Source organism: Schistocerca americana, chromosome 11 (assembly GCF_021461395.2).
Source record: "Schistocerca americana isolate TAMUIC-IGC-003095 chromosome 11, iqSchAmer2.1, whole genome shotgun sequence".
Taxonomy (NCBI): domain Eukaryota; kingdom Metazoa; phylum Arthropoda; class Insecta; order Orthoptera; family Acrididae; genus Schistocerca; species Schistocerca americana.
The window spans coordinates 171,270,980-171,294,288 of record NC_060129.1 but is presented as its reverse complement, the minus strand read 5'-3'; positions in this window follow the sequence as shown (position 1 = coordinate 171,294,288).

The window sequence follows — 23,309 nt, the reverse complement described above, 5'->3', positions numbered from 1 at the left end:
CAGATAGTCCTTTCGTGCCAAAAACACTTCGAAAGTTTTCTACATCTACAGCCATCCCAAAGTCACTGCCGGGTTCTGGATCTACATTCACGGGTTTAGATAGACTAACACTCAAATTATATGTGTTGGTGAAAAGCGATACACATCTACAACTTAACCGAGACTTGGTGAGTTGAGGAAGCTCTGATATCTGAGTATAATAATAGAAAGACTGCCGGCTGCTGTGGCCGAGCGGTTCTAGCTAATAGTCTTAAGCATAGTATAGGAGATGTTAAAAACAAGATGCTTCCTAAATCAGGAATTTATAAACTGACTTGTAAAGACTGTAGCAAAATTTACATCGGGCAAACAGGGAGAAGTTTTAATACCAGATTTAAAGAACATACTACTGGAACAGCACGTAATAAATCACTCTTTGGACAGCATTTAGATATGGAAAAACATGCAGAAATCAGTATAAGGGATAATCTGAAGATACTGAAGGTCCTATGAAGGATATTCTAGAGAGTCTGGAAATTTTTATACATAATAAACGGAATCCGGCAGCGATGCTGAAAGAAAAAATAGAGCCACGATAAAAAAAATTTCGAGCTATTCGAAAATAGTATTTGTACACAATGATGATACTTTTCCTTTTATTATTTCAATAATTTAATTCCTTTGATCGGTACTACAAACGTACCATAAACTTTTATCCTATCTTTAGAGTTTTTAGGTTATCCTTGATTGTCGATATTTCCATAATCTCAAATAGGTGACATCTTCTCTGTGAATGAAGAGCCATGACATACCTCTACCATGGCAACGGACGCCGTGACCAGGGCGAAGATAACACCATGTATGCACACCCGCTGCTACCATGACGACGGCGTCCTCGCTGCACAGACTAGAGGATGCCTGATATACGCTTTGTAATCCATGGCAACGGCGTCCTCACCACAAGGAGTAGAGGGCTCTGTAGTCCATCCGTATTAGCCGTTTTAGTAATTGACTCAAATGTTTTCTACGCACATCTACGAATAGATATATTATAATACAAGACGACACCAGTTTTTGTGTGTCATAAATTGTTTTACTTTATATTATGGCACATAATGTAATATAGTTTTACGAATTTTACGAGTTGACTACTGAACATATGTTATTATTTTATGATTAACAGTATAATTGTAACTCTTTTTAAATGCAATGGTTCCGTTTTCTGTTATTTACTGTCACATTTATGTTAAACCAAGGTGACTAGTATTTACATATAATAAACTGTATTTATTGCCGTTGGTCGCCGCTGGGGGTGTTACCATCTATTCACGTGACCTCAGCACGCTATTTAAGCCCATACGAAGGGTTAGTCTCGCATAGTTTCCTCAGTTATGTAGACAGGAGTGACACCACCAGCAGTCGACCAATGGGTAACGTGTTAAAATTTACGTAATTTCAGTTGTTGTATAATGGAGTCTTTCTGACGGATATCTATAATTTCACGGTGTAGACGCCCAGAAGATGACCCCTACGTCAGCTTGAAACCGATTGGCGATATAATAATAATAAATGCGATTAAGACTGTTTTTGAATAATTGCTTCAGTCTGGAATCGCGCGACCGCTACGGTCGCAGGTTCGAATCCTGCCTCGGGCATGGATGTGTGTGATCTCCTTAGGTTAGTTAGGTTTCAGTGATTTTAAGTTCTAGGGGATTGATGACCTCAGATGTTAAGTCCCATAGTACCCAGAGCCATTTGAACCATTTTGAATAGAAAGACTGCAGGTCTGATAAATCTGGAAGGTAGTCTGTGGCCTGCTGATACATTTCAGCTGGAGTTTGTTACCCTGCTGAAAAAAACACATAGGTGTAGTCGAATATATTTGGTTTTTGGCCCATCCCTCATGATAGCACTTCGCAACGTTCTTTTCACTACTGTATACAGACCTGAAGCGATCCTTAATGGGGCGAGAGCAGTGTGGTGGAGGGGAATGGAGGGGGATTGGGGTGGGGAGGGAAGGGTGAGCGCACGTCTGCTGTAATACGACACCGGAAGAAAAGTACTGACAGATCCTGAGGCAGCGATTTGGCTCGCAGTCCACAGTGATTAAGTGCTAAGGTGCCTCAGTACAGTCTGTTAACGAATGGACGAGCGTATACAATAGGTTTCTAGATATGTGAGTGGTAGAAAAATTTCTTGATAACAGAACCTCTTACATTGCACTCGAGACAGCTTGGCGTGCTGTAGAACATAATCTGACAGACAGGATGAACTGATGATGCTGTGGTGTACGGGGAGATGTAATTCTTGAGTGACTGTGGGACGGTACAAGTTGACTTACACAAAATTTCTAGATGGTGAGATGAATGGTAGTTGGATCTAAGCGTAGAAATAGTGGAATATAGCATGAGCAGTCACATCGATGAAATATCTCTGTGTAAGGTTGCAAAGCGATATGAAATGGAATGAGCATTTAAGAATGGAGAAGAGAAGGTGAATGCACGACTTCGAGTGGGAGAATTTTAGGAACGTAGTGTTAATCTGTAGAAGACAGAATATAGGACAATAGTGCAACCCATTCTTGAGTGCTGTTTGAGTGTTTTGGATCCGCACCAGGTCCTATTGAAGAAAGACATCGAAGCAATTGATAGGTGTGCAGCTAGATTTGTTACCTGTAGATTCGAACAACACTCACATGTTGTACAGATGGTTTGTGAACCCAAATAGGGACCCCTGTAAGGAAGACAATGTTATTTTCGAGGAACACTGCAGAAAAAATTTAGAGAACCGATATTCGTAGCTGACTGCAGAATGATTTCACGGGCATCAACGTCCATTTGCGCAAGAAGCACTAATACAGAGAAATTAGGGTGTCCGTGGGGGCAAATATACAGTCGTTTTTCGCTTGCCGTATTTAAGAGCGTAACAGGAGAGGAAATGACTAGTAGTGGTGGAAGGCAGCTTCCGCCATGCACCATATTGTGACTTATTGCGAGTATAGGGAGATGTTCATGTAAATCTACAACAATGCTCAGCATGCCAGCAAGTGGTGTGTGACGGAGCGTGCTTCTAGCACCCCTAGCTGACAGTCTCTTTAGTGGACTTGTTGCATCCTGCAAACAAAACACAGACTTTGGCTCGTCTTCCACTCAAGATTTTCTGCTTGATCGTTCCTATTTAAGTTGGCCCTAATTCTAATCCCTTGGCGTTAGCTGAAATGGCTCCCTTTGAATTTGTGTGACTCATCGAGCAAAAGAAATATAACGGAGTCCTAGTTCGTATGTGGGTGACACAAGACTTTTCATTGTTTAGAATCAGCTGCCACAGCCGCGCGGGGTTGCTGCACGGTCTGTGGCATCTTGTCACGGTTCGCGCGGCTCCCCCTGTCGGAGGTTCGAGTCCTCCCTCGGGCATTGGTGTGTGTGTTGCCCTTATCATAAGTTAGTTTAAGTTGGGTTAAGTAGTTTGTAAACTTAGGGACCGATGACATCAGCAGTTTGATCGCACAAGTTCTTACCACAAATTTAATTAAAAAAAAATTAATGTTCAACTGCCTCTTTGCGTACCTCACCGATAAATTCTCTAAATCATTTTGCTATTGCTTTGCTCTTCTGATGACTTTACTAGATGCTAAAAGACAGCATCATCTGCAAACAATGGCTGCTCAGATTGCCTCCTAAATCGTTTTTATAGATTAGCAACAGCACAATGACTACAACACTTCCTTGTTTTACTCGACGACTTTCACGAACTCTCACCAGGCAAACAGGAATACGGCGGTCATCCGGAGGAGAGGCGTCACGCCACGCTTCCCGTGGTTTGGCCGTCCTGCGGCAGACTTCCGCTGCGCCCGCTTTCATATTGAGCGCGCGCTCCCTGCGGCGCGCACTGCTTCTGTTTGCTCCCCAGTGTCGACAGCGGACAATGCAGCCGGCGGGCGTAATTGCCACAGTGGCAGCTCTGCTTGCAGCAAACGGCACCTACTCGGTGCTGGACTGCGTCTGCTGGCACCTCAACAATGTTACTGACTCTGGCAGAATCTATAAAATCAGGCGCGTTGAAGATTTGGTGCGATGGAAGTACTGTATTGATGAAGGTAAGTGCTTTTCGTGCAGTACAGACTGACAAGACGTTATGCACAGTGCAGTTTTCACTCACGCGCAGGCGCCTTGGCTTACATATGCTCTTATCAAAGGTTATACGTTTTCTCCCTGACAGTGAAGGACCGCCTTGGGGACAAACTGCACTTCATTTTCACCCTTTTCGGTCAATGTACTTTGTAATAACCTTTTGCATGTGAAAAATATCATAAAGTACGATTTGGAAAGACGGTAAATTAAGCATCTATATTAGCGAATTGAGCCCAAAACGTTTTTCATATGTGTGAGAATAGATAGAAGTAAGATGTTGTGAAATACAACGAGTAGATTCTTTAAAACCAAAGCACCTTCTTGCATAATTTCTGCTGTACCTCGTCATAATAGCACCCTTTACGTATTTTCCATAGTTCTGTATTCTACATAATCGTGGACATTGATATTACAATAAAAAACAATTCACAATGAATATAGTGATGTCAAACGGCTCTTAACTACTTAACGTACAGCGATACATCGATAAGAAAGAAAATGAAATACAAACTAAGAACAAAATTTCGATCGTTGCTAAGCACAATGAGGAGTGGAAAGTTCCGAGTGATAAGAGAAAACGGTGGGCTGCATTCTGCGCTTCAGAAATTAACATTCGCCGTTGTGTCATCGCGGTGCAGAGGACGTATCCTTAGCGGTACAGCACAGACATCGGTGGCTGACGCCTGACGTGGCTGGGACGGAGTTCACTACCTTCACTGCAATGTTTAATTTCCTAAATTAAGTAAAATATTTTTGTAGTTGTAAAATTACCTTACAATGAGCCTGACAACGTTCGTAGGGTTGAATCGCCTGTAGACGTATAGAAAAAGACCATCCTCCTTTCCTTTTTCGTGATGGATCTATGACTCTGTCGTTGAAATTTGGAAACCTGTGAATCCTTTTCTTTGCAATAGATAGCATGGCAAGATGAGACAGCCTATCTTCATCTCTGGTACTTCTAAGAAACTGTTTGATCCGCGACAACGTGTGGAAACACGTCTCTGCTTCACAGCTTCTCATGGGACAGCAGCCGCTAATTTCAGCAGATTCCTGACGTCGCCAAAAGGTTCTTGCAGATTGTTTTCAATGACAAACTTTATAAGGGCTCCTGCGCTTTTTTTTTCTTGAAACCTATTTCGAGAATAAATGGTCTGTAGCTCTGTTTTTAACTCAGCTTTACTTAAAAAATTGATAGGACTGCGTAACAGCAGATAGCACATTTTCAGGACACTAATTTTTCAATGAAAGAAAGAAGCGGTGTTTGAGTAAATTAGAGGGCAACAAGTGGCTGCAGAATTCAAACCTCTGTTTCTTCTGTGATATCATTAACATTGTCTCTAATTTTAAAAATTTCGTTTCGGAATGATGCTGCTGCTTGCTTTATTGAGACGCGACCAGTGGTATATTTTTGGAATTGGCTGTACTAGATGTTCACGTAGGGCATACATACATATTATAAAAATGGATGTGTGTGTGTGTGTGTGTGTGGTTTGCAGATGTACCACATCCCCTCCTGAACCGATTTCAACCAAACTTCCTACACACATCTCTTACCGCCAAAAATGAATTGCTGTGGGCGTAATAACTACTGATCTATCATAGTTCAGGACACATAACGTCGTAAACAGTGAGATGCACGACAGAGTGCCTCATAGTGCATGACGTCTAAATTTACTGCTTCTCCCCTACCACCTCTGTTCGCAGCACATTCTGCACACAGTACCGTCGTACACCAGCGAATGTACCTGCAAAGTCGTGTCATTGCATGACGCAAGGATCAGGAGATGTGGCGTCATGTATGAATTTTTAATACATTTATTCGTTAGAGCTGAGACACACACAGAGTCGAGTCCACTTAAGAGAAATCCCCGATACCTGGCAGAGCTTTCATCATCTTTCAGCTGCGAAGCGCAAACGGCTGTAGGCGAAAACAGCCACCTGTAGGGCTGTGAAGAGTCTATGCAGGCGTTTACAGAATCGCGGTCCAGACATGAAAATAAGCTGTGCTTACACTTCTGGAAATTATGCATATTTCGTTTCGTAATTTTAAGTGTTTTCATGAATACATATAAATGAATTTTTTTCGATATTACAGAAAAACGCAGTTCAATTTTTGTTTTCATTTCTCATAGAAAATTGCCAAATGAATAGCTGTACATTGCTGGGTTTGTCAGCTATTTATTTTTATAAGATATCCCTAACCGAAAGGAAATTTTTGTGTTATAGAGTTTTATCCTTAGACGACATGTTTGATTTACATTTGTTGTCTGGCTGCTGGTATCTTCAACGTGTTTAAGACATTCTGGAGTGTCCTCTCTATTCACATTAACTGTGAGCACTTTTCACGATTTAAAGTTCTATGTAATGGCTGATCCATGTGGGATTCTTTGTTTCACAACTGCATCTGGAACAGCCACTTTTCGAGGTGAATGGCAGAAAAGTATTGCTACCTCCGCAGTAGTTCTGAAAAACGGCTTCATTTTTTTGTTTCGACTTGTCACTTGCGCAAAAATTAAGTTCAGTGAGTGTTCATAACAATGTACGTAATACACGAAATTATGTCCTTATATTACAGTTGATTGGATTTCTGTATGATGGCCACGCATGACGCTGGCGCCATCATAAATTTCAGATATTACGTTTTCTTTCGTTTCTTGGACAACATCGGCGAGTACATCTTTAATTGAATCAGCCAAGGAGGTACCACTGATACGCGATTGATTTGAAAACATGCAAAATCTTTCAACCGGCTCTTCAGCAGTTAACAGAAAACGAAATACTACCAGTAACTGAAATTTAGAAGCTACATCAGATGTTTCATCTGCTAACAGAGATCTGTCTTCGTCCTGACACACATGTAACGTACAGTCCAATAAATTCTTCTGTATACCGCTGGGTGCACCTAAAAGACAGCAGAATTGTTGACGTGCTCTTTCACATCCGCAGCTGACGCGGAAGTGAAATTTACCCGTTCCCTAAGTATTCTAGGACTGTTAGATTGTACTGTTTCATCATGTACACGTAGCGCAAGTTCAGACTCACTGCAGAACTTTATCTTGGAAAGAACATAGCGAGTTTGTCTTATATCGCCGTTCTGTCTTTCTGTATTTTTCCTGAAAGCTAAGATGTTGCATAATTTCTGTTTTTCCAAGGACTGATAAAGCTAAAAAAGCATTCTTATGTCCAGTAGATTCCCCACGCTTCTTAAACTTCTCTGTTAGATGACTTACAAGGAAACTGTTAAGTCCGACGTCGCAGGAACAGTCTTTAGTAAGGCTTACTCGAAAGTGAAAATTATGACCAGAAAAATATTAACTGGTGATGACGCACCATGTCCACAGAAAACGAGAGTCTGGGATGCGCAGAGATCAACCTTCTATGGGGTGCATGTATTACACCTCACAAAATGGACATCGTCGACATCCAAGAAATGTTAGAGACAAACCATTAACTTGGACCATGGAAACCGAATAAAAATGGCGCGTCTCAATGATCACAAAGGTTCGCACCATCGAGATCAAAGACGAGCTCCTTGGCAGCTACGAAGCGTGCAAGGCATCCACTCTTGAAGAATGCATTCAGAAATCACATTGGAGTAACAGGGTGACGAGAACTGATGGAAAGTGATGGCGTGCAACCGAATGCGAAACAGCTTACCGTGAAACTGGCTGTCCTTTAAGGCGTTGATGCAGATAGTGCAATAATTTGTACGCACAGAAAAGACAAACATGTGGAGGTTGAATTAATCTGGTGGTTCCAGGTGGTATGAACTGCAATGTCACACACTTTCCAGGAGCGATAGTTTGTTCTTTAGGAGTATGACTTTTATACGCAGACTACGAATGAAACAAAAGCAACTTATTTTGACGAGCTATTAGCCAAATGCAGTGTTCATACTATAGTTGCAGTTATCTAACGCCCGTTCTCCCACTCTTGCTTGCTATGGTGTAAATATCCCCTACTGCCCTTACCAAAGTCACTCACATGAGAAAGAATCGAGGGGCGCAAAGCAACTCTTAGTTCTTGCAGAGCAATGAATAGCGTTCCAGCATATTTACCATCCGGTTAAAGAGTCAGTTAATTGTATACGAATTGATATTCCATGATCTTGACAGAATTCTCTTGATACCTTTAATTTCCAGGGTCCCTTTCATATGTGTTTCCTCTTCAAATGCAGATTGGTTGCAGTTGAAAACAAATTCCTTACTCAACGATAGGATAAGTTTGAATACCGCCCCTACAAATTTCTGGGCCGACTCCGTAGTATGCTGTGCATCGTCAAGCTTCGTTTGAAATTTCATTGTCCTACAATTCTGTAGCACAGTTTGACGTTAAGCAAGCATCCACCGCTCCTCTTGAAATCACTATATGTATGTCGGGCGCAGTTTGATGTGGATGACGTAGTAGGTCACCAGCATCTACATCCCGTAAATTGTATCGAGCATCCTCGAAACGCGAAAACATCAGTTTTTGTGACAAGTGCGTCTTGCCTGTTGAATAACCGTAGTTTTTCTTATGCACTAACGGTCATATTTCTGCCAACTTCTTCAAAATATACTACGGGCCATTAAAATTGCTACGCCGCGAAGATGGCGTGCTACAGACGCGAAATTTAACCGACATGAAGAGGATGCTGTGATATGCAAATGATTAGCTTTTCAGAGCATTCACACAAGATTGGCGCCGGTGGCGACTCCTACAACGTGCTGACATGAGCAAAGTTTCCAACCGATTTCTCATACACAAACAGCAGTTGACCGGCGTTTCCTGGTGAAACGTTGTTATGATGCCTCGTGTAAGGAGGAGAAATGCGTACCATCACGCTTCCAACTTTGATAAAGGTCGGATTGTAGCCTACCGCAATTGCGGTTTATCGTATCGCGACATTGTTGCTCGCGTTGGTAGAGATCCAATGACTGTTAGCAGAATATGGAATCGATGGGTTCAGGAGGGTAACACGGAACGCCGTGCTGGATCCCAACTACCTCGAATCACTAGCAGTCGAGATGACAGGCATGGCTGTAACGGATCGTGCAGCCACGTCTCCATCCCTGAGACAACAGGTGGGGACGTTTGCAAGACAACAACCATCTGCACTAACAAATCGACGACGTTTGCAGCAGCACGGACTATCAGCTCGGAGACCGTGGCTGCGGTTACCCTTGACGCTGCATCACAGACAGGAGTGCCTGGGATGGTGTACTCGACGACGAACCAGGGTGCACGAATGGCAAAACGTCATTTTTTCGGATGAATCCAGGTTCTGTTTACAGCATCATGATGGTCGCATACGTGTTTGGCGACATCGCGCTGAACGCACACTGGAAGTGTGTATTCGTCATCGCCATACTGGCGTATCACCCGGCGTGATGGTATGGGGTGCCATTGGTTACACGTCTCAGTCACCTCTTGTTCGCATTGACGGCAGTTTGAAAAGTGGACGTTATATTTCAGATGTGTTACGACCTGTGGCTCTACCTTTCATTCGATGTCTGCGAAACTCTACATTTCAGCAGGATAATGCACGACCGTATGTTGCTGGTCCCATATGGGCCTTTCTGGATACAAAAAATGTTCGACTGCTGCCCTGGCCAGCACATTCTCCGGATCTCTCACCAACTGAAAACCTCTGGTCAATGGTGGCCGAGCAACTGGGTCGTCACAATACGCCAGTCACTACTCTTGATGAACTGTGGTATTGTGTTGAAGCTGCACGGGCAGCTGTACCTGTACACGTCATCCATGCTCTGTTCAACTCAATGCCCAAGCGTATCAAGGCCGTTATTACGGCCAGAGGCGGTTGTTCTGGGTGCTGGTATCTCAGGATCTATGCACCCAAATCGCGTGAAAATGTATTCACATGTCAGTTCTAGTACAATATATTTGTCCAATGAATACCCGTTTATCATCTGCATTTCTTCTTGGTGTAGCAATTTTAATGGCCAGTAGTGTATATTCGTGATTGTTGTTTTCGTATGCCACGGATGATTTTCCAAGTACAAAATTACGTTTAGTACCAACTCCTAGGACAGCGACTGTCCTTCAGTACGTTTCACTGGAAACGGCAACTGGGGCTCCCTGTCCGACAGTGGCGATGAACTACACCACACCTGTTTCAGCAACACTTTCTTTCTATTGCCGTGCACGTATCATCAACACTATATGCCTTTTGTACATTGTTCACACGACACGACCCATTCCACTGACTCATTTGCAGAAAGCCTAATCCTTCATCCGCCACTTCTTTCTCACTCAGCGAAATTTCTTGGGTTTCTTTCTGACGGAATCTCAACTTGGGCTACTGTTACTGGAGATATAACGCAATGTTTGCTTTGTTTATCGTTGCCATTGCTCTGCTTTGTATCAACACCATTAGCACTGTAGCACTACCGTGAGTTACTCGTCGACTAAGCAGTTCAGCTACGCTCCGTAGCCTCGTGCTGTCGACAGCATTTGATAGCTCCAGTCCCTCCCCCTGTTGGCATCTGCAGCCAGTGTTGTGTTAGCACGGTAGGCAAAATGTGGGCGTCGAATGGCGTTAGATCTGACATGCCAAGGCATGTACAGCTTGTGCCTTTACCCTTAGCTAACAGCAAACACGGAAAACAAAATGGGTAATTGGTAGGAGTGAAGCAGGAAATGCAAATGTTGCTTTTGCGTCCATTTACATTAACACACCTGGAGGATGCCTTACCTCGGCTTGTTTACGCTTGCCTTAACTCGAGCTGAGGCGGCGGCCTCTGAATTTCATAATTCCCTTGGAAGCTTTAAGGTGTTTCATCTAGAGAGATGTACTCCCGCAATTTCATTACTTCAGACTAATTATATTTTTTGCGCTGCTATTTTTTTCCGCCAGTATATTACTGGCGATCTTTCCCATCACTCCTGCCTGCTGTAGGAATGCCCATAAACTTCCTCGCGGCGGTTCAGAAGACAAAGTGAACCTTAACAGTCCCTGCGTAATGCTTTCATACATACGCTTGCTATCTGAACAACTTAAAGTTTATCATACGATAAAAACTGAAAATGCAGATAAAATGGTCTCACGCGAGGCAGAAACGGTGGACGATTGTTACATTCATTTGTAATTTGCACAACCAGCTCTTTTCTGGGGCATGTAGAGTTTCCAGACTTTAGAGGTTCCAGGCTGTGGCTGGAGTGTGTTCCCACGGCCGGAGAACGCGAGCGGCCCGCGGCGCGAGTCGTCCATTGCGGGGGTGGGGGCCGTGGCCCGCTGCGTGGGAGGCCGGCCTGCCTGCAGCCAGACACACAGGTCGGGGAGTACGTGGAGGAGGCGCGCCAGTCGGCCGTAAACACACTTTCGCTTAATCACAATAGGAGTAGTTTCCTTTCGTTACAGAAATTGTCAGGGAAAGTCCCTGAGGCATTGGCCGTAACTGTAGCCTTATTCCAGTACGGGAAGCTTCAGGTATCGCTACACAGTTGGCGGGGACAGGCTGTCGCGAGAATATACGAGAAACACCGAGTCGTACAATTGTACGTCGCAGGTTACGGAGAGCGCCAAGTGAGTCAGTCGGCCCTCAGACACGACGAGGCGGAGGTCTCCGTGTTAGGTCAGGAGCGTGGACTTCCCTCTGTACGAGTCAATTACGTTCATTGATATCAGGTATGCATTACTCGAACATTCGCAGTGGTTAATTACAAGTGGCATACAGCAATGGCATCCCGATTTTTCGGTTAACAGTAGCAGCTGCCCACAGTCCCATCAGAAGCGACTGTTTGTATGTTTACAGCCCGCTAGCCACACCGACAGCGAGAGACGTCATCAGAATTAGCAGTCTCACTGGGCGGGTACGGAACTTTCAGAATGTTTACCGGCGAGGTCAGCTCACCGCCGAGATAGCCTCAGCTGGACTCCCTTAGCGAAGCGGATCTGACGAGTGTAGAGGCGCGGGCTAACCGTCTGTTCCTTCACAGAGACATTACGCTTTCTTCTTTCCTTTTGCTTCATTTTGCAGTCTAACTCAGTGAGGGTTTTATCACGCATTTGCTCAAAAAGACGTGAGTCCCTCGTGAGGGAATGAGCAGGCAGAATATCTTTTGTGTGTCCAGAGATTCTGCCGTAAACTTTCTGGCAGGTGAGAAGAGATCAGCGCTTTTTAGTGCAAAGCCACTCTCTGCCACTCAGTGCCTTCATTGCTGCTTTATCTGCGGCGAGGAACCGTATGTCAACCGCACTCGCATATCGGTCGACAATTTCAGTTCGATTATTTCAAAAATGATCTCAACATTTGATGAGTACTTAGCCATTACATTTGTACATTTGTTTTCTCCCTGCTCCGTAAGCGCTGAACGTTCCCACACAAGTACAAAGAGACAGAAGTGCAACTACTGCCTCGGAAGTGTACAGAACAACGAATGGCAGAGCCTCTGCTACTTACCTAGCGAGATACCCTGGGTAAACACGGCTACGGCTAAGAGGAAAATACAGCTCAGAGGCGGATCCCAGAGATTAAAGCGAGAAGGAGAGTGGCATGCCGATTACATCATTGGGAATTCCAGCTTTTCAGGCTGCAGTTACTTGACTGTGACGCAGTACTTGGCAGATAGACTGTGATGAGACAGGCCAAGTGTGCGGCGCTCCAGGAGATGAGAGTACAGAATGCCCGGGGTCGTCATTCACGGCCCAGCCTGGACTGGAGATCTGAAGTCGCCAGGAAAGGCTCCCACCGGCTGCCGCTCCAGTCTGGAGCGCCCTGCCGCCTGCAGCCCAGCTGCCTCTCGGCCAGCCTGGAGTCTCCTCTCCAGCCCCGCACTGCCAGCTCTGACACCAACGTGAGACCATAAGTCTTATTCCCAATCTCGCCAATCAAACCAGTTAACGATAAGTGTGATTTTGACTTAAATATTACTGTCTGCGCCTAGCCAGGTGCATCGCACGTTCCTGTGGTAGCGGTGCTAACTCTGTCAAGCTGGGGCAGAACAGCATGGCTGACATGCGACATTAAATTATTTTGTTGAAAGGATGTCGAAAATATCGCAAGCGAGCTGTCTCAAGGACTCAGAAATGTAACAGCTGCGACCAGTGTAACCAATCACGTATTGTATACCGAGTGGCTCCCCGTGAGATGGGCGAGAGTGCAACGTGGCATTCTCCGCTCTGCTCAGGGCCTCGACGCACGGACCGCCCACACCGATGCTGCAGTCAGAACTTGGGCTCATACGGAATGACGGCACAGTGTCCAGTGTTGTACTGTCGGCGCAGCTCTTCCCGCTTCCTCGTCAAGGGGAGCCGCAGCAGTGGCCGCCGTGCTGACAGTCAGCTGACTTGTTGACCTTTTGCTTGTGAAAGTGTGCAGCACACCTCTCGCCGTGTCCATTATCGTTGGCTGCAGCTCTCTCAGTGTTTCACTTTCAGTAGCTGCTGGTACTGATGAGCATATGAGTAGCCCGTGGAAGCTCGTGAGTCAGAGTGCAGACCTCGAGGTGACTGAGGAGCGTTTTGCAGATTGGCCACCGCGGCTCTCAACGTGCGACAGCCCGGAGCAGCCGCCCCCCGCGCTCTCAGCTGCGCAGCGCCTGGCAGCCCGCCTCTGGGCCTACGGACAGCCGCCGCCGCCAGCAGCTGGAGCGTGGGTGGGAGGGGGGTGCGCCGACGCCCTGGCGCAGCTCCGCCGCCTCACGTGGGGCGAATCCTTCGAACTCGTCAAGGAGCTCGACTGCTGGATCGCTGACGACTGTATCGACTCCCGCTGTGTACCGAGGTATGTAGACCACTCGATGCCATTACTACTAACCGTACAACTAATTCTTTCCTTAAATTTATTCTCAATGCTGTCACCTACTTTTCCTATTTTGCGATACTAACTATCTGTCAATAAGGGCACATTTGTGACCCAAAGAGGAAGCGCGGTAATACCTTCTGCCGCCGCCTCTTCTGTTGACACTTTCCACCGAGCAGTCAATGGAATGTGCCTCGTGGCACACGTCTCTCTCCGCTCTCTGTCTCCGCATGTCGCTACAGCAGACAGTAAATGATCTGATGATGACAGTCACAGACTGAAAGCGGTAACGAACAAAAAAAGCTTTTCATCGAGACTGCTTGCCTTACTAAAATTGAATTTATTTTCCTATTTCCGAACCGTATTATCAAAAATCAATAAAAGTACAGCGTCGTTTGAGATGACAACAGCTGTAGCTCGGTATCGTTGTTAGTTGTAAATTAGTTCAAAAGTGAACCATAAACACTGCAAGTGGCTAAATTAATTACTTTTCGAAAGAAGCAATTATAGAGCCGACACCCTGCACCACCAGATTACAGTAATACTCCACAACATTTGCTGTACATACGTAATTAAAATCTCTAACATGGCAGCAGTCAGCAACAGTAAAATTATGGAAGCCATAGGAATCGAACAGCCAACCAGTGGCACGTCAGATGTTTATTCACACTTTTACCTTGCTTTACTGTTCATTAAGCCATCTGGCTATACGTTAGCATTTATATGGTTCATTTTAGTGTTGACTGAGCTTTATGACCTGTTTTCTCTTTTCACACAGTAAGTTCACACACGTTACTACTTCTTGCAAGGAAGAAAGGTTTATATCTGTTTAAACCTAGGTAAGGATTCGAATAAACTTGTCAAGTACAACTAGCTGGTGCATGATTCCCATTCATTCCGTACGTCATTGACTTATAGTAAGACAGTCACATTCAGGCCAACTTTTGCTTCAAGGATCATGAAATGGCATCACGGTATTACCGCCTTTAGCCTCGAAGACTTCGTCAACGCGGCGGGGAAGAGAGTTCCGGAAGTTTCTTCAGATACGCAGCATCTGCCCGAGGCCCCCCACTGATGCATCAGATCCCGCAGAGCTACCAGTGTGTGGGGATGTCGGCTGCCACGTCTCAGCCGCTGTTCCAGACAGTACCGTACAACGTCTGCGGCTCTGAGACCGGGTTGTCTAGTGGTCGCCTCGAGGTGCTGCAGGGCGCCCGAGTGTTCGTGAAACCGGGAGTGTATGCACGCAGCCCTGGGAACACGACTGTGTGTGTCATCTTCTACAACGCAAGTGTCCAGAGAATCGGGCAACACTTCGTCACCGACAATGTTGAAATAAACGTGCTGGTTCAGGTTCAGAGTAACCTTGGTGACTGAATCCAAGTCACGGCGACAGAAACACCCCTATGACACCATGCAACCACCAGTGGCTTGAACTGCATCGTCTATAGGCCGTCGGTCCCATCGCCACCTCCATAATTTCAGAAGAGGCGAAATCGCGCGACTCGTGTGACGCACCTCCACCCAGCCACTGTCCGCCTCTGCGTGGTTTGGCCCACTCAAGACGCGCAGCTGTGTGTGTCTGTGTGAACGACGGCCGCCGACTCCAAATATCGAGTCTGTGCGGCCGCCTTCCGAACGATTGCTAGGCGGCTGGTTCAGATGGAGCTGCTTTGCCAGGCATCGGCAGTTTGCGTCTGGTTTGAAAGCGATCGCCAGTCACTTGGAGTGACACTCGTCAACAGCCCTGTCGGCTAGGATCTTTTTACGCCACTGCCTCACATCACTACGAGTGGTTCACCATTCGTTGCAGATACTTGGACAGTCCACATTGGTAGACCAACAGATCGTGTAAGCCAGCAGTCTGGCTTTAGCTGTCGCCGCGGTCGCACGCTCCTCGAGTTTGCTCCGTGAACGTTCAGTGTTTACGCCAGTGTTTTCGTGTTTCGTGACTGTTTATTGGCTATTGGTCTTCGTTCATGTTGTCTTTCTACGTAGTGCTGTTGGGATTTCGGCGTTGTCCGAAATTTCTTCGCTGCAGAACACCATGGCAAACTCCGTGAGAAAAAACACCGTGATTTTCACCTTCGACAAGTACACCCGTCGAGTACAGCCCTCTGCACTGGAAATACACGGCTAGATTACCGAGGTATTTGGGCTTCATCCTGAATCTGCTCATACCATGCAGCTAGACCCTGATGAATACTGCATGTTTGTAAAGTTTAACGATTCCGTGAGTGTAGACCACTTTCTGGAAAAATTTGGTTATGAAACGGAATTTATACACCGTGATGGTACTACAAGTACTGTAAAACTCAGGAATTCGGAGTTTGTAATTAGAAATGTTAGGGTTTTGAATATTCCGATAGAAGTAGACAACTTGAAAATTAAAGATGTCCTTTCAAAGTGTGGGGTTGTCAGGCAAATAGTCAACGAAAGGTGGGCTTCGCATTTCAAGCTGCAGTGCTTTAACGGCATTCGCTCCGTGGAGATGGAAGTGAAGGCAAACATTCCCTCCCACATCTTTGTTGACGGGCACAAGGCGCATGTTATTTACTCAGGGCAAACCCCTACATGTCATGTATGTAACGAGTCAGGACTGCCCTCGCCGTGTTTTTGTGCTAGCAAATAACCTTACGCAACGCCGGAAATTAACACTCAACGATTTGTTGCCAGCCAGTAATACAACAGAGGCGGCAGCTGTCGTGGATCCTGTTACTACGTCTGAAAATGTTGCACTTAATGTTAATGACTTTCCGCCTTCAAAACCTGCATTAACTGCTGAAATTCCGTCCCGTGACAGCGAGACTCCCACTAGAAAGCGTCCTCTAGAGGACACTGAAAAAAATGTTGATGAGGACTCTTCCTGTGAATCACCCGTTGCCAGGAAGCCGAAGCCAAGTCCTGTTGGAAGTGGTAAAAGGAGATGAAATGCAGGTCGATTTGGCTCCCACTTCCGCACAAGGAATTATACCGCCACGAACAGATAGTGACGCAGCTGGTAGTGACCTTTCACGGAAATGTGACCCTGAGCCTGAGGTCACAGCTGCAATAACCGCATCGAGTGCACAGCCCATACAGTGCGAACAGTACGAGGAAGTACCAAGTAGACAACCTGCTGGCTCCGAAGCGCAACACCGCGCCGAAGGAGGAAATAAACAAGCATCACCGCCTCGCCAGCAAGACAACGCAACTGACAACACCCCGGAGCCAAATATTGACGACTCGCAAGCCACAGCCGTTGCGCAAGACGGCCACCGTCGGAGGCTGCGACCGAAACAAGGTCTTGCTGTCACGCGTCATCGAGCGAAAACCGCACCACAGAAGAAAGACGTCAAGAAAAAGAAATTAAATATGAAGTCATCAGGGCCAACACTGACGAGGAGAAAGAGAAAGACCACAGTGACTTATAGCAATGCATTGTCAGGATTTCAGGATAATTTTCTTTTCAAGCACTTTGTTTAAAAGCAGTAAAATTTTTTCTATGAAGTTAGTGCATGTAATGGGCACACAGCTTGCAAGGATCGTGACTTGGAGAGAAAGTCGTTGCTGCTATAATCATACCGATCCTCATCCCAAATAGCTTCTTCTGGTATGTCTGTGATGCAAGTTTATAGCACTACTACTATTAACATTAATAAATACAGTCACCCTTCAAATTGGCAGGATCAGAAGAATTCTTGTACTAGTCTGGGACAGATATCGCGTTGCTACAAGAAGTTGCGATGACGGCATTTCGGATCCCAGGCTTTTTTGGAATTGTTAGTGTTTCTACGGAAGCCATATCGGTACAGCCATTCTTATAAGGGAAGGCATTCCGGTGACTGAAATCGAACGACTAGAATCAGGAAGAGCCGTAGGCACAAAAATTTTCGATATGACCGTGCTTAACCTTTACGCCCCATCAGGAAATTCCGATAAATTGGATGGTGCGATGTTTTTTCAAGATGAACTAATTTATTTATGGTTGGCTCTGAGCACTATGGGACTCAACTGCTGAGGTCATTAGTCCCCTAGAACTTAGAACTAGTTAAACCTAACTAACCTAAGGACATCACAAACATCCATGCCCGAGGCAGGATTCGAACCTGCGACCGTAGCGGTCTTGCGGTTCCAGACTGCAGCGCCTTTAACCTCACGGCCACTTCGGCCGGCTAATTTATTTATTGAGGAAAAATCCGTGTTCTCTTATATTAGGTGGACATATTAACTGTGTTTTAAACCAGAAAGATCAACAACCCAATTTCAACTACTCACCACAGTTAAAAAAGTTAGTAAGTGATCTACAACTCAAAGATGTATAGGAACTTCAGCACCCGACATCAGTCGAGTTCACGTATATAACCAGCCACTCCCGCAGCAGACTAGATAGAATTTACGTGTCACCAAATTTGCAAAATTTTTTATTAAACGTTGAAACTGTTCCCGTGTATTTTAGCGATCACAGTACACTTTTAACTTGCTTTAATTTAAGTGTGCAGCCAACCCGTCGATTCAGATGGCAATGGAATTTGAATATGTCTGTTTTAACTGACGAAGAACTGGAACAGAAAATAAGAGTAGCACGGACTATGTGCCTCCGCACAGCAGACAAGCACCCAACAGTCACTGACTGGTGGACTAGGAGGGCTAAACCAAGGCTGCTGAAAGTTGTCGTGCAGTATAGTGTAGCGAGGCGCAGGGAGTTGAGGAATACAATGGAGTTTTATTATAAAGTTTTAAGAGACTTTTATCAAGAGGCAAATGATGACGTAATTCGTCTGAATGATATCAAAAAACAAAAGCCAAGTTATTAAGCATTAAACAGCAGCAGATGGAGGGACTAAAAATTAAATAGAAAGCCACATCAGTAGCAGCTGGTGAAACTGCTTCTCTGTATCACTTGGTGCGGCATGCTGAAAACAGACGTCAAACTTTTATTGATGAAGTCCAGACGCACACTGGTACAAGGCTCACATGCCAGCAAGAAATACTGGACCAAGTCCACAGGTACTATGACAACTTATATGCCCCTACCACAGTGGACGATGCAGCTCTCGAGGACTTTCTCACTATTTTAGGTCCACAGTTGTCGGGAACAGAAAACGCTGACATCCTGTCACCTATTACTAAAGGTGAAGTGCATGAGGCAGTGCGTAACTCACCTCTCAAAAAATCTCCGGGACTTGGTGGCCTCCCTGTGGATTTTTATGCCCGCTACTGGTCTATAATTGGGGACAAGATCACTTCCATGGCGAATGTGGTCTTGACCGGAAAAGCGGTCCCTGCAGAGTTTAAGGAAAGTAAAATAGTACTGATTCCTAAGAGTAAAGGCAAAACCAACTTAAACAATTTTCGGCCTCTTTCGCTACTAAATTCTAATTACAAAATAATTTCGCGTATTATCTACAAAAGATTCCCTGCCTTTTCCAACAAAATGTTGAGTCATCATTAATCTTGTTCTCCAACCAGAACGATATTCGAAAGTCTATCTGCATACAGAGACGTCATTGCAATTACGTCAGTGGCAAGTATAAAATGTGCTTTAATCTTTATAGATTTCAACAAAGCTTTTGACCGCGTTAGTCATAGATACCTCTTTGCGACGCTGTCAAGAATGGCTTTCCACCCTCAGATTGTCAACATGCTAAGAAATATTGCAACAGGTATAAATGCGAAAATAGCAATCAATGGCCAAACATCTAAACCCATACAGATAAGGCGAGGGGTTCCACAGGGCGGTCCCTTATCTATGTTTTTATTTTCCGTACGTTTAGAGCCCTTTCTCCGCACTGTCCACGCAAGACTAACAGGCATAACATTGAGTGGTGAGAAAACCGTCATACGAGCTTATGCTGATGACGTGGGTGTTGTAATAAGGAATAAGGAGGAGACAGTTACATTGGAAAGAGAAATCCAAAAGTATTGTCTAGCGTCGGCAGCGACAACCAATGAAAACAAAAGTAAAATATTGAATCTGTGGGGCCTAGATCACCTCCGACTGCCATGGGCAAAACAAGACAACAAACACAAAACTTTGGGAATAACCTTAATGACATGTCCGATGAGGACGGCTGCTTTTAACTGGACGGAAGCTAGGACGAAAGTTCATGGTGCTGTAATGGAGAACATCCATCGAACTGTGGACCAGGTGCGGAAAGTCAGATTCATGAACTCCTGCATTTTGTCTAAAGCGTATTTCACTGCACAGGTACAAACTAGTATCGAAAGGGATCATGTCCACTGTTACCAATTATTTATGGCGAGGAGATATATTCAGGCTCGGTGCGACTACCGTTATACTGGATGTCAGAAACGGGGGCCTCGGTTTGGTGGACATTCGAAATAAAGCGTCTGCTCCGTTCCTCAAACGGACTTTCCATGTACTCCGAGAACTTACACAATGTATAACCGCAAAGCTCTTTGAGGCTGTGACACCCCATAGCCTGCAAGCACCGATTGATGTGCGAAGGATTAATGCCCGTCTGCAGTATGTGAGGAACTTTTTCCTCGAAGCAAGTTACCTTCGTGACGAAATCAGAAGCAACACATGTATCACAACGCGCGACATCATACTTGAAAGGAAGTTAAATGAGGGCAGAAACAAAACTGAAAAGAAATTCCCTAATTGTGACTGGAAAGCTGTATGGCGGAACATCAACTATGCCGGGCTATCTGCAGACGCTATTTCCGCATGGTACAAAACAGTTAACAATGTCATCAGCACCAACGAGACACTGTATGGGATCGGTTTAAACCAGACACACCTTTGTGGAAAATGCAGTCTGGTGGATACACTCATCCACAGATTCACCTGTGGCGGCAGTGTGAATAACTGGAATTGGATCAGGCAACAAATCGCCTTTGTCGCCAGATCCTCGGCCGAATATATAACGCAATCGCTCCTCCTGAGACCAGACATGACATACTTTCCGAAATTAAAAACCAACGCCATTAGCTGCTTACCGGGAAAATATGTTAGTTATGTCATCAACAAACTTGGGTCGGACAACGAGATAGAATTCCGCGTTTACATGGAGTGTGAATACGCAGAAATCAGCACGTATCGCAACCACAAGAAGCACTACGGCAACATGCTGGAGATCATTTTTGAAAGAATGGGTGTCGGTTAAATATGTGGAACCACTACAACACCTTGGACGAGAACGAACAGAAGAAAATTAAAAGTCAGTTGTGTTATTATTATTTACTATTACCTTGCTTCCGAATCTTCTATGTTACACGAAGAGTTTTCTCAACACATTTTGTTCAGAATTACTCGTGTTCGACTTCCACAGTATTTGTGTGATTCAAGAAGAATTGTTAAGTTTTTATAAGTGTTCAGTTTCTACTCAGAGAAGAGGTTTCTTTGTGTTTCTTACATCGGAGAATGGGAATTTTGTGTTAAGATTTCTGCACACTTAGTGCTATGACCCAACAGGGAACATGAAAAAAGGGATGGGAGGAGGGGTTTGGGCCCCGACGCACCGGCAGTGCAGTGAAGAGACCCCACTGCTAGTGCGGCGTGTACCACGCCCTGTGACCTTCTTTAAAAAAAAAAAAAAAAAAAAAAAAAAGTAGTTAGCGCGGGGGAATAGGACACGGAAGCTCATGGGTTCGCGCGTGGGTGGATGCGAAAAATTTTCTTTTCCTCTTCATAAAAAAAGAAAATAAAAAAGAGTTGGTAGAGCACTTGCCCGCAAAAGGAAAAAGTCTTGAGTTCGAGTCTCGGTGCGGCACACAGTTTTAATCTGCCAGGAAGTTTCATATCAGCGCACACTCCGCTGTAGAGAGAAAATTTCATACTATAAAGAATATATTGTTACACTGGGAAACGTACAATTTTAGAATTGTACATTTGCATTCAAAACGCTCTCAGAAAGATGTATGCGTTAATGGCACAAGCTGTTGCTGATGTCCCTGTCTGCTATTTCCAGTTTGGCTGGTATCTCGGTATTGCAGATGACGTCCATGTGTTACTATGGTTTACATGTCTGTTATAACGTTCTGAGCAAAAACAACGTAACTGTCTATTTCATCCCTCAGTGACTAGCATTTCTGTATTCCTGAATTTCCCTGAACATTTTTGAACTTCCTTCTTTCATCATGGGTAATAAAACAAATACTTCAGTTATTTATTTTAATTCCCATGGTCTCTTTGCAGTTACTTTCTTTGTATCTATATTTTTCTTTCCAACTTCTATTATTGTCCTTTTCAGAGATATCCATTCCTCTTGAAGTGGACTGCCTACTGGATTATTCCTTGTTGCTGTATCCATAGCCTTGCAGATCTTCAAGAGTATCTCGTCATTCCTTAGTACTTCTGTATCTGACACATTTGCGTATCGATTCTTTCTGACTTATCTCTTAACCTTCAACGTAATGTTTATCATTACTACATTGTGATATGAGTCTATATCTGCTCCTGCGTATGCCTTACAATCCACTATATCATTTCAGAATCTACTTCGGACCATGATGTAATCTAACTGTTGTTCCCCATATCACCCAGCCTTTTCCAATTATACATCCTCCTCTTGTGATTAAGAGTATTCGCTATTACTTGCCGAAATTTATTACAGGACTGAGTTAGTCTTTCTTCTCTCTCATTCCCTATCCCAACCCCATATTCTCCAGTAACCATTTCTTCCACGTTTTCTCCTACAACTGCATTCCAGTCTCCCACGAGTAATGGAGTTTCATCACCCTTTACGTACTGTATTACCCTTTCAATACCTTCATATACTTTTTCTGTCATCTTAAGCTTCCGACGTCGGCATGTACTATCTGAACTATCGTTGTGGGTATTGGTTTGCTGTCGATTGTGATAAGCTTAACTGTATCACTGAACTGTTCACTGTAACACACTCTCTGCTCTACCTTCCTAAAGAATCCGACTCCCGTTATACTGTTTCCTGCTACTGTTGATATTACCATAATAGCAGCCCAAAATACGACAGTCCCGCCCCACAGCAGAACCCGTGGATAGAGAGAGACCTGCACCGGTGCCTGGTCACCTACACAGCCTTGTACGACGATCCCCAGTCGACGTTCGAAACCTGTACTCGCCGGTGAACACAAGCCCACTCCACTGATCCAGGTTCCGTTTCACGTGTCCCCTTAGGCAATTTCTTCGCACTCCAAGGTCCCAGATAGTTTTTTATTGTTGTTCGTAGTGGTCGCCTAGTGACTACATTCATCGTGTGGAACTGGCTACTTACTGACTGTGTCGACGAGCCTCCGAGTCGACACCAAACTGAGGGAGTACTTTTACAGACAGAGACTCCACCAAAACACAAGCGGAACTGAGCCCACAGAGTTCTACCTCCATGATACAGAGGCACACAGGCAGTCATATGTGCCCCTGGATAGGACCAAAATTTCCTGCAGCTACTCCCTTAATTACCTTGGTGTCTCCCTCTTCCTGTCACTGTTATTTATGCAGCACTGCGCGGACCTGTGAAAGTCGTTTGGTTCT